Here is a 10,833-nt window from a genome sequence, read left to right as displayed (position 1 = left end):
AGGCACCCAGAGAAAATCTTTTACTTTAAGGGGGCGGCCGCGAAGTTGCCCAAAGTCTCGGACACAAAAATTCTCAAGTTCCCCACTCTAGTAAATCGCCCTATGAGTATCTCCTGGCCCGCGAGCTCTGCGAGCGGGCCAGCTTCGGCGATTTTTGCCTTTTCGCCTAGGCGGTTCTTCTACGAAATTGGTCCACAGCTTTTGCTCAGAAAGCTAGCATTTGTTGCAACAGTTAGGTGCTTGGTACCACATTTTGGTATCCATTTGGGCATTTGTTGCAACTACTCGGTACTTTGGCCCACATTTCGCTCTACTCGGGCCTCTATGGTGCTACTTGTCGGTACTTTTGGCCAACTTAGGCCAATTGGGTGCAACTTGTGGGTACTCTGTGGGTACTTTAGGGCATATTGTGTCTTTCGGGTGAACCTTCGCGATACTTCATGGGTACTGATGGCCAACTTAGGAACATTCAGTGCAACCTTTGGGCCTAAGGAAATTTGTCCAACTCTTTGGACTTAGAAAATTTTCTGGACTTAGAAAATTTTCTGGACTTGTAAAAATTTTCAAATGTTCAATTTGGCCCACATTTCGCTCTACTCGGGCCTCTATGGTGCTACTTGGCGGTACTTTTGGCCAACTTAGGCCAATTGGGTGCTCTTTGTGGGTACTCTATCGGTACTTTTGGCCATGTTAGGCCCACTCGGTGCTATTTGTGGGTACTCTATCGGTACTTTGGGACATATTATGTCCTTCGGGTGAACCTTCTCGATACCTCATGGGTACTTGTGGCCAACTTAGGAAAATTCAGTGCAACCTATGGGCCTTTGGAAATTGTTCCAACACTTTGGACTTAGAAAATTTTCTGGACTTAGAAAATTTTTTGGACTTAGAAAAATTTTCAACTTCTGTATCTTCTTCATCATGTTCCATTTTGTGGGACTTAGAAAATTTTCTGGACTTAGAAAATTTTCTGGACTTAGGAAATTTTTCAACACTTGTAAAATTTTTGTTCCTTCTTTGAAGAAGAATACTTTCCACTATTAGCTTCTTTCTCTTTTTCTTCTTAGTTGTCTTCTTATTTTCGGTCCGAGAGCGCCGACACTTGTAAAATAATCTAAGTCCGAAGACTTTTGGAATGAACCAAAAGTCAACGAACACAATACATCAGCCCTATCAACATCAAGTGGCAACCCGAAGGAAGCGCAGCGGCCAGCCCATGTACAACGCGAAGTTGTAGCATGCAACCAACCAACCGCTAACCTCCAACGGCACTCAATGTATTCGTTACACATGGGCGCACCTGCACCACACTGTCGTGACCATCCAACGAGCCGTCGGTTCGGTCGTGTGTTACAAGCACCCCATCACATAGGCATAGAGTCACCACACAGTGTTCTTCAACACTCTCGTCACATGGTGCAAGTCACGGTACGCACCACCAATGTGCACTGGTTGGCCAATTCCAGCACACACGGGGCGCGCACGCGCAAGCACTAACCACCAAGCATGGGTCGCCTGAGAGGATCGATGCGAACGCATCTCTACAACTTGAAGCTCCCAGCCTGTAGTCCCGTCGTTTGCGGGCGGTCGTAGGTGTCGAAACTAGTGATATCCACAGTCGGCAAGCTCGTCCACCGGTGTTCCCAACATGTATGGTACTAACACGTGCAGCGCGAACCCGCCCTTTGCGGCCTAGTAGTAAGCGGGGATGAGACGCCAGTGTGCCAATGGACAGCACGGACGGTTCTCGGAGGGTTGTTAGGCCCGCTAGCTTACGACCACCTAATGGGTATAAGAAGCGCTATCAGCTCGGATTGGATACGACCTTAGAGGCGTTCAGGCATAATCCAGCGGACGTAGCGTCATACCATAGTCCGTTCGAACTAGTATTGAGCCAGTGGTCCGTACCTGTGGTTCCTCTCGTACTGCACAGGAATTCCGTTAAGATAGCGACAAACAATGCACACCAGTAGGGTAAAACTAACCTGTCTCACGACGGTCTAAACCCAGCTCACGTTCCCTTGAAAGGGTGAACAATCCTACGCTTGGTAAATTTTGCTTTACAATGATAGGAAGAGCCGACATCGAAGGATCAAAAAGCCACGTCGCTATGAACGCTTGGCGGCCACAAGCCAGTTATCCCTGTAGTCTGAGCGAAACCTCCGAAGTGAACGGACGTGTTTTTCGAGCGCTCCCGTGCGAATTTGCGAAAAAGTGCGTTTAAAGCGAATTAGTTCGAGATTTACCCACAGGTGGCGCTGGTGTTGTTAGGAGTGATATTCCCCAGCCCCCCCAACTCGAACCATAGTGCTACGAGCGTTTTTACGGAAAACGTGAAATATTTCACGAAATATTTCATGAAATATTTCAACCTTGAAATATTTCAAAAGAGGACAAAATTTCCTTTCCGGGGAGCCGTCGGACGCCCGGATCGGACAAGTGGTTCCGGAGCTATAGAGGATTGAAAAAGTTTGATAAGTAGTTCGATAACTGTTATCGAACTCCAACACCGAGTTATCAAACTTCCGGACAAATCCTTTAAAGTGGGATATCTCGGTAACCCCTCGGGCTAGAGGGACGTCCGGGGTATCGGTGGATAGGTCTCGGAGTGGAGCACCGGATCGTCACCCCCCCGCCCCTCCCATATCCACCCCCTCCCCCTCAGGAGGGAAAAACCAGTGTTTTCTAGTGTCCGGTTGGTATTGCCCTCTAAAAGTGCGCGAATCGGTTAAAAATATTGCAGAATATTAAGTGAGATTATCCCGATTCGATGAAGTGGTCTGCCGTTTCTGTGCGTTAAAAAACAACGGAGATATTAGCACCCAAAGTTGCAGGTTTTTCGCGTTTCCGGTTTCGGTTCCGGCCATACAATTTGTATGGGATTTTCTGAAAATCAGTTTTTTGTGAATAACTTCGTCAATTCTCAATGGATTTTCAAAAATAAAACATCAAAAGACGCGTATTGAAAAGACGCATCCAACGGTGTTAAGTTTGTGCGTGTGTGTGTATGCCACCGGAAGTGGTGACCAGAAAACAGGTGTTTTTCAGTGTCCGGTTGGTATTGCCCTTCAAAAGTGCGCGAATCGATTTGAAAATACTGTAGAACGTTAAATGAGAACGTCCCGATTCGTTGAAGTGGTCTGCCGTTCCTGTGCGTTAAAAAACAACGGAGATATTAGCGCCCAAAGTTGGAGGTTTTTCGCGTTTCCGGTTTCATTTCCGGCCATACAATTTGTATGGGATTTTCCGGGGACCAGTTTTTCGTGAATAACTTCGTCAATTCTAAACGGATTTTCAAAAGTAAAACATCAAAAGACGCGTATTGAAAAGACGCATCCAACGGTGTAAAGTTTGTGCGTGTGTGTGTATGCCACCGGAAGTGGTGACCAAAAAACAGGTGTTTTTCAGTGTCCGGTTGGTATTGCCCTCTAAAAGTGCGCAAATCGATTTAAAAATACTGTAGAACGTTAAATGAGAACGTCCCGATTCGTTGAAGTGGTCTGCCGTTTCTGTGCGTTAAAAAACAACGGAGATATTAACGCCCAAAGTTTGAGGTTTTTCGCGTTTCCGGTTTCATTTCCGGCCATACAATTTGTATGGGAGGCGATTTCGTCTGGGCATTTGTATGGTGGTAGCACATGCGAAATAAGAAAATAGTGGTACTCACGGTCTTGGATGGTGAGATCCCTTACTGTAGTGAGTGCCGAGTCGTAGCACATGCGAACATTAGAAAATAGTGGTACTCACGGCCGTGGATGGTGAGCGACGAAATCGTGTGACGTCACAAGGTGCCGTGACGTCACAGGAGTAGTGTGTGAATATCAAACCGGAATCTCAAAATAGCGGCCAAACCAAGAGTGCCAGGACTTTGGTTCCACGTGGCCGACCCCCGATTCTGGCCCTGGGCCCTGTGGCCAAATTTGGCATTCCTACATGCCAAGGGGGGGGAGTTTTTCGCGGGTCAGTTTTTGGTGAATAACTCGGTGAGTTCTTGACGGATTTTCAAAAGTGACGCATCAAAAGACGCGTCTCGCAGAGGCGCATCCAACAAAAATTTGAGCGAGTGTGTACGGTCGGAATAGCGGAAGTTGTATGCGGAAAACCGGAAGTGCGTTTAGGTTTTCTCATTTTTGAAGGACTACGTACAAGTAGAGTCGCGGAGTTAAGTGTCCAGAAGGCTAAGTGGGAACGACCCGCTTCGATTGAGTGGTCTGCCGTTCCGGAGAGACGATTAGTTCCGGAGTTATCTGCCTGCAAAATTCGGATTTCCATTTGAGGAAATCGCGTGACGTCATAAGGTGCCGTGACGTCACAGGAGTAGTGTGTGAATATCAAACCGGAATCTCAAAATAGCGGCCAAACCAAGAGTGCCAGGACTTTGGTTCCACGTGGCCGACCCCCGATTCTGGCCCTGGGCCCTGTGGCCAAATTTGGCATTCCTACATGCCAAGGGGGGGGAGTTTTTCGCGGGTCAGTTTTTGGTGAATAACTCGGTGAGTTCTTGACGGATTTTAAAAAGTGACGCATCAAAAGACGCGTCTCGCAGAGGCGCATCCAACAAAAATTTGAGCGAGTGTGTACGGTCGGAATAGCGGAAGTTGTATGCGGAAAACCGGAAGTGCGTTTAGGTTTTCTCATTTTTGAAGGACTACGTACAAGTAGAGTCGCGGAGTTAAGTGTCCAGAAGGCTAAGTGGGAACGACCCGCTTCGATTGAGTGGTCTGCCGTTCCGGAGAGACGATTAGTTCCGGAGTTATCTGCCTGCAAAATTCGGATTTCCATTTGAGGAAATCGCGTGACGTCACAAGGTGCCGTGACGTCACAGGAGTAGTGTGTGAATATCAAACCGGAATCTCAAAATAGCGGCCAAACCAAGAGTGCCAGGACTTTGGTTCCACGTGGCCGACCCCCGATTCTGGCCCTGGGCCCTGTGGCCAAATTTGGCATTCCTACATGCCAAGGGGGGGGAGTTTTTCGCGGGTCAGTTTTTGGTGAATAACTCGGTGAGTTCTTGACGGATTTTCAAAAGTGACGCATCAAAAGACGCGTCTCGCAGAGGCGCATCCAACAAAAATTTGAGCGAGTGTGTACGGTCGGAATAGCGGAAGTTGTATGCGGAAAACCGGAAGTGCGTTTAGGTTTTCTCATTTTTGAAGGACTACGTACAAGTAGAGTCGCGGAGTTAAGTGTCCAGAAGGCTAAGTGGGAACGACCCGCTTCGATTGAGTGGTCTGCCGTTCCGGAGAGACGATTAGTTCCGGAGTTATCTGCCTGCAAAATTCGGATTTCCATTTGAGGAAATCGCGTGACGTCATAAGGTGCCGTGACGTCACAGGAGTAGTGTGTGAATATCAAACCGGAATCTCAAAATAGCGGCCAAACCAAGAGTGCCAGGACTTTGGTTCCACGTGGCCGACCCCCGATTCTGGCCCTGGGCCCTGTGGCCAAATTTGGCATTCCTACATGCCAAGGGGGGGGAGTTTTTCGCGGGTCAGTTTTTGGTGAATAACTCGGTGAGTTCTTGACGGATTTTAAAAAGTGACGCATCAAAAGACGCGTCTCGCAGAGGCGCATCCAACAAAAATTTGAGCGAGTGTGTACGGTCGGAATAGCGGAAGTTGTATGCGGAAAACCGGAAGTGCGTTTAGGTTTTCTCATTTTTGAAGGACTACGTACAAGTAGAGTCGCGGAGTTAAGTGTCCAGAAGGCTAAGTGGGAACGACCCGCTTCGATTGAGTGGTCTGCCGTTCCGGAGAGACGATTAGTTCCGGAGTTATCTGCCTGCAAAATTCGGATTTCCATTTGAGGAAATCGCGTGACGTCACAAGGTGCCGTGACGTCACAGGAGTAGTGTGTGAATATCAAACCGGAATCTCAAAATAGCGGCCAAACCAAGAGTGCCAGGACTTTGGTTCCACGTGGCCGACCCCCGATTCTGGCCCTGGGCCCTGTGGCCAAATTTGGCATTCCTACATGCCAAGGGGGGGGAGTTTTTCGCGGGTCAGTTTTTGGTGAATAACTCGGTGAGTTCTTGACGGATTTTCAAAAGTGACGCATCAAAAGACGCGTCTCGCAGAGGCGCATCCAACAAAAATTTGAGCGAGTGTGTACGGTCGGAATAGCGGAAGTTGTATGCGGAAAACCGGAAGTGCGTTTAGGTTTTCTCATTTTTGAAGGACTACGTACAAGTAGAGTCGCGGAGTTAAGTGTCCAGAAGGCTAAGTGGGAACGACCCGCTTCGATTGAGTGGTCTGCCGTTCCGGAGAGACGATTAGTTCCGGAGTTATCTGCCTGCAAAATTCGGATTTCCATTTGAGGAAATCGCGTGACGTCATAAGGTGCCGTGACGTCACAGGAGTAGTGTGTGAATATCAAACCGGAATCTCAAAATAGCGGCCAAACCAAGAGTGCCAGGACTTTGGTTCCACGTGGCCGACCCCCGATTCTGGCCCTGGGCCCTGTGGCCAAATTTGGCATTCCTACATGCCAAGGGGGGGGAGTTTTTCGCGGGTCAGTTTTTGGTGAATAACTCGGTGAGTTCTTGACGGATTTTCAAAAGTGACGCATCAAAAGACGCGTCTCGCAGAGGCGCATCCAACAAAAATTTGAGCGAGTGTGTACGGTCGGAATAGCGGAAGTTGTATGCGGAAAACCGGAAGTGCGTTTAGGTTTTCTCATTTTTGAAGGACTACGTACAAGTAGAGTCGCGGAGTTAAGTGTCCAGAAGGCTAAGTGGGAACGACCCGCTTCGATTGAGTGGTCTGCCGTTCCGGAGAGACGATTAGTTCCGGAGTTATCTGCCTGCAAAATCCGGATTTCCATTTCCGGTTCGGTCAACAAACAAGGTTAGTACGAGTTGGACCCACAGGTGGCGCTAGTGTCGCCAGGAGAAATATCCCATAGCCCACCCCACTTGGACCATCTAGCTACAGGCGTTTTTCTGGAAATCGTGAAATATTTCACGAAATATTTCATGAAATATTTCAACCTTGAAATATTTCAAAAGAGGACAAAATTTCCTTTCTGGGGAGCTGCCGGACGCCCGGATCGGACAAGCGGTTCCGGAGATATAGGGGTCTAAAAAGTTTGATAAGTAGTTTGATAAGTGTTATCGAACTCCAACACCGACTTATCAAACTTTCGGCAAATTCTTCAAAGTGGGATATCTCGGTAACCCCTCGGGCTAGAGGGACGTCCGAGGTATCGTTGGATAGGTCTCGGAGAGGAGCATCTTTTCGTCACCCCCCCGCCCCTCCCATATCCACCCCCTCCCCCTCAGGAAGGAAAAACCTCCCCACGCCAAGTAGGACATCGGTGCGGGGTATCATTCGAAAGGTCTGGAGGAGGGGCGTTGAGTCTTCACCACTCCGCCCACCTCCCACCCACCCCCCACGCAGAGCAGCAAAGAAATGGTGATCACCCGAACGTCGATGCGTGCTGCGTCGGTGGATTCGCGCGCGAAGACAGGAGCGGCCTCGGGTGTTGAACCGAGGGTGGTTGTCCAGCGACTACCAATGTCTTCCTCATCAACGGCTTCGCCTGCTGCTGTAGAGCTGAAACTCCTGCAGGAGGCTCTGCAGAGTATGGAGCGGAAATATGAGGAGATGCGGAAGCAGAACGAGAAGCTGCATGAGGAGCTAATTCGAATGTGTCAGATGTTCGAAGAGGCTAAGAAGGAGGCGCGCCTAGAGGCCATTCGGCGCGAAGAAAAGGCGGATGCGGAGATAGCGATGCTCCGTGTGGCTCACCAGCGTGATCGTGATGCGCTCAATGAGCTCATCGCGCAGGTGATTGGACATCAGCGTCCAGGAGAGGCAATCCGGCAATCCGCAAGCCCGCCAACCCCCATGCCGCGACGTCCATTGCAGATGCATGGACAACGGCAGCTGGAGGAGCAACAGTGGCAGCAGCAGCAGCAGCAGCAGCAGCAGCAGCAACATCGTGAGCAGCGGCAGCAGCAGCAGCAGCAGCAGCAACAGCGTCAGCAGAGTGCAGCGACGGCTATGGTGGTGCCGTCTTCGGACCAGGAAGGCGACTCCTGGACTGAGGTGGTGCGCCGTAAGCCGGCACGCCAACCGGCGAGAACGCAGCAGCAGCAGCAGCAGCAGTGGCCGCAGCTGCCACAACAACGGGCGAAGGCCCAGCGACAGGCGGTTGCAGGACCATCGTCACAGCAGCCCCAACAACAGCAGGGGCAACAGGCCTGGCGTAGCCAGCCTGCAACACGGCGAGGCGGAGGGCGTCAACGGCAGCGCAAAATCAAGCCGGACGCAATTGAGATTGCTCCAGCCGAGGGACAAACCTGGACCGAGGTTTACCAGGTTGTGCGTGGGGCTCCAGAGATGGTGAAATACGCAGAGGCCCTCGGAGTCGGACGACGCACCACACGCTCCCGACTCGTTATGGAGCTGAAGGAGAGCGCGAACGCTGCAGAGGTGCTGCAGTGCATCCAAGACGTGTGCGCGAAGGCGGAACTGCCGGCATCAGCACGATTGGTGACTCCCACGGTCGACATCCGGATGGACGCGGTCGACCCTTTAGCGGAGGAGACACACGTGGCGAAGGCACTCTCCGAGCTATGCCAGCACACCGTGGAGGAGACTTCGGTTCGGCTGCGACCAGCGTGGGACGGCACGAAGGTGGCGATAGCGCGGGTGACAACGAAGGCGGCAGAGGAGCTGGACGGGAAGTTTGTCAAAATCAAGTACACGTCCTGCCTGATCCGGAAGGTGGCTCCAATGCAGACGCGGCAGCAACGTTGTTACAAGTGTCTGGAGATGGGACACGTCCGGGCAGCGTGCACGAGCGAAGTCGACCGCTCGGCCAGCTGCATTCGTTGCGGGAAGCCGGATCATCAGGCGAAGAGCTGCACGGCGGAGGTGTGCTGTGCCGTGTGCAGCGGTCCGCATCCGGTCGGGCATCTGACGTGCCGACGCTAAAGGTGCTGCAGATCAACCTTGGGCGGAGCAGGACAGCTCAGGACCTGCTGATGCAGACGGCTCGCGAGATGGATGTTCAGGTGGTGCTTGCCTGTGAGCTGTATCGGCCGCCTCGAGATGATCCGCGATGGGCTGTTGATGAGGAGTTGAGCGTGGCGATCGTCGCAACGGGGGCTTACCCCATCCAGCGTCTGTGGGGAAGCGTCGTCCCGGGACTGGTGGTTGCCACGATAGCGGGAGTTACGTTCGCCAGCTGCTACGTGTCGCCCAGCAGCGGTCTTGATGACTTCGAGGAGTTTCTTGGTGCGGTGGAGGTGTCGCTGGTGGGACATACAACATCAGTCCTGGCTGGGGACTTCAACGCCTGGAACGAGGAGTGGGGGAGTGCGCGCACTACCCGGAAGGGGCAGGAGCTCCTAAGCGTGGTGGAGCAGCTGGCGCTGCAGACGCTGAACCGTGGCAACGTGCCCACCTTCAAGGGCAACGGGGTTGCACGGGAAAGCGTCATCGACGTCTCCTTCGCCAGCCAATCCATTGTGCGGCCGGACTCATGGCGCGTGCTTAACCGCTTCTCCGGCAGCGATCACGAGTACATCGAGTTTCAGGTGGAGGTTCCGGGTCAACGGAACAAGCGACGTGGCCAGCAGCACCAAAGCCAAGCAGCAGCCAGTGACGGGACAGCCAGGCATGCCGGAACTCGGTGGAAGACGACGCAGTTCGTCCGGAAGAGCTTTGACATCGCCCTCACAGTCGGCCGCTTCGGACAGGTCGACACTCCGGAGGGGCTGGTTGGCGGACTCACTCGGGCGTGCGATGAGACCATGGAGAGAGTACACGGGGCTACCTTCCACCGCAAGCCCCAGGTGTACTGGTGGTCTCCGGACATCGAGCGCTTGAGGGAAGAGTGCGAAGCAGCGGAGGCAGCCCATCGCCGGGCTCAACCGTCGGAGCGTGCTGCGACGTCTGCCGGACTGCAGGACTGTCGTCGTTTGCTGCAGGCCAGTATCCAGAACAGCAAGGAGAGCAGCCTTCAAGAGCTGATTGACGGCGTCGAGGCTGAGGTGTTCGGTCTTGGGTACAAGGTTGTGCGAGCGAAGCTTCGCGGCCGGGCGCCACCGGAAACGGACCGCGCTGTTCTTGGTCCGATCGTCGACGCCTTGTTCCCGGAGCATCCAGCGTTCGAGTGGCCGGACATCGAAGCGAGCACCGCCTCACACGTCGCTCTGAGGCCGGTCACGAGCTCGGAGGTCCTGCTACTGGCTGAGCGGATGGCGTCGTCCAAGGCGCCAGGGTTGGACGGCATCCCGAACACTGCGGTAAAAGCAGCGATGCGGAAGCACCCGGAGGTCTTCGTGGACGTGTACAACCAGCTGCTCGAGCGAGGCGAGTTTCCTGCGTCGTGGAAGGAGGCTCGACTTGTGCTGATCGCGAAGCCGGGCAAGCAGCCGGGCGACCCGTCATCATATCGTCCGCTGCTCATGCTGGGAGCAGTCGCCAAGGGGTTCGAGCGGGTGATCCTGGATCGGCTGAACGACCACTTGGAGAACAGCGATGCTCCGCGACTGTCGCCAAGGCAGTACGGGTTCCGGCGCGGCCGTTCAACAATACAGGCCATCGAACGTGTGATCGAGAGGGGGCAGCACGCGAGGACGTTCCATCGCACCAACCAGCGGGATCCTCGATGTCTGGTGGTGGCAGCACTGGATGTCAGGAATGCCTTCAACTCCGCCAGTTGGGAGGCGATCGCGGCTGCCCTGCAGAAGCTGCAAGTTCCAGTAGCCCTCCAGAGAATGTTGCGCAGCTACTTCTCTGAGAGGAGGCTGGTGTATGAAACCAGCGAGGGACCAGTGCGGCGAACGGTCACGGCGGGCGTTCCACAGGGCTCAATCCTGGG

The sequence above is a fragment of the Anopheles funestus genome, assembly GCF_943734845.2.
Source record: "Anopheles funestus chromosome X unlocalized genomic scaffold, idAnoFuneDA-416_04 X_unloc_54, whole genome shotgun sequence".
Taxonomy (NCBI): Eukaryota; Metazoa; Arthropoda; class Insecta; order Diptera; family Culicidae; genus Anopheles; species Anopheles funestus.
This window is presented reverse-complemented; position numbering follows the sequence as displayed.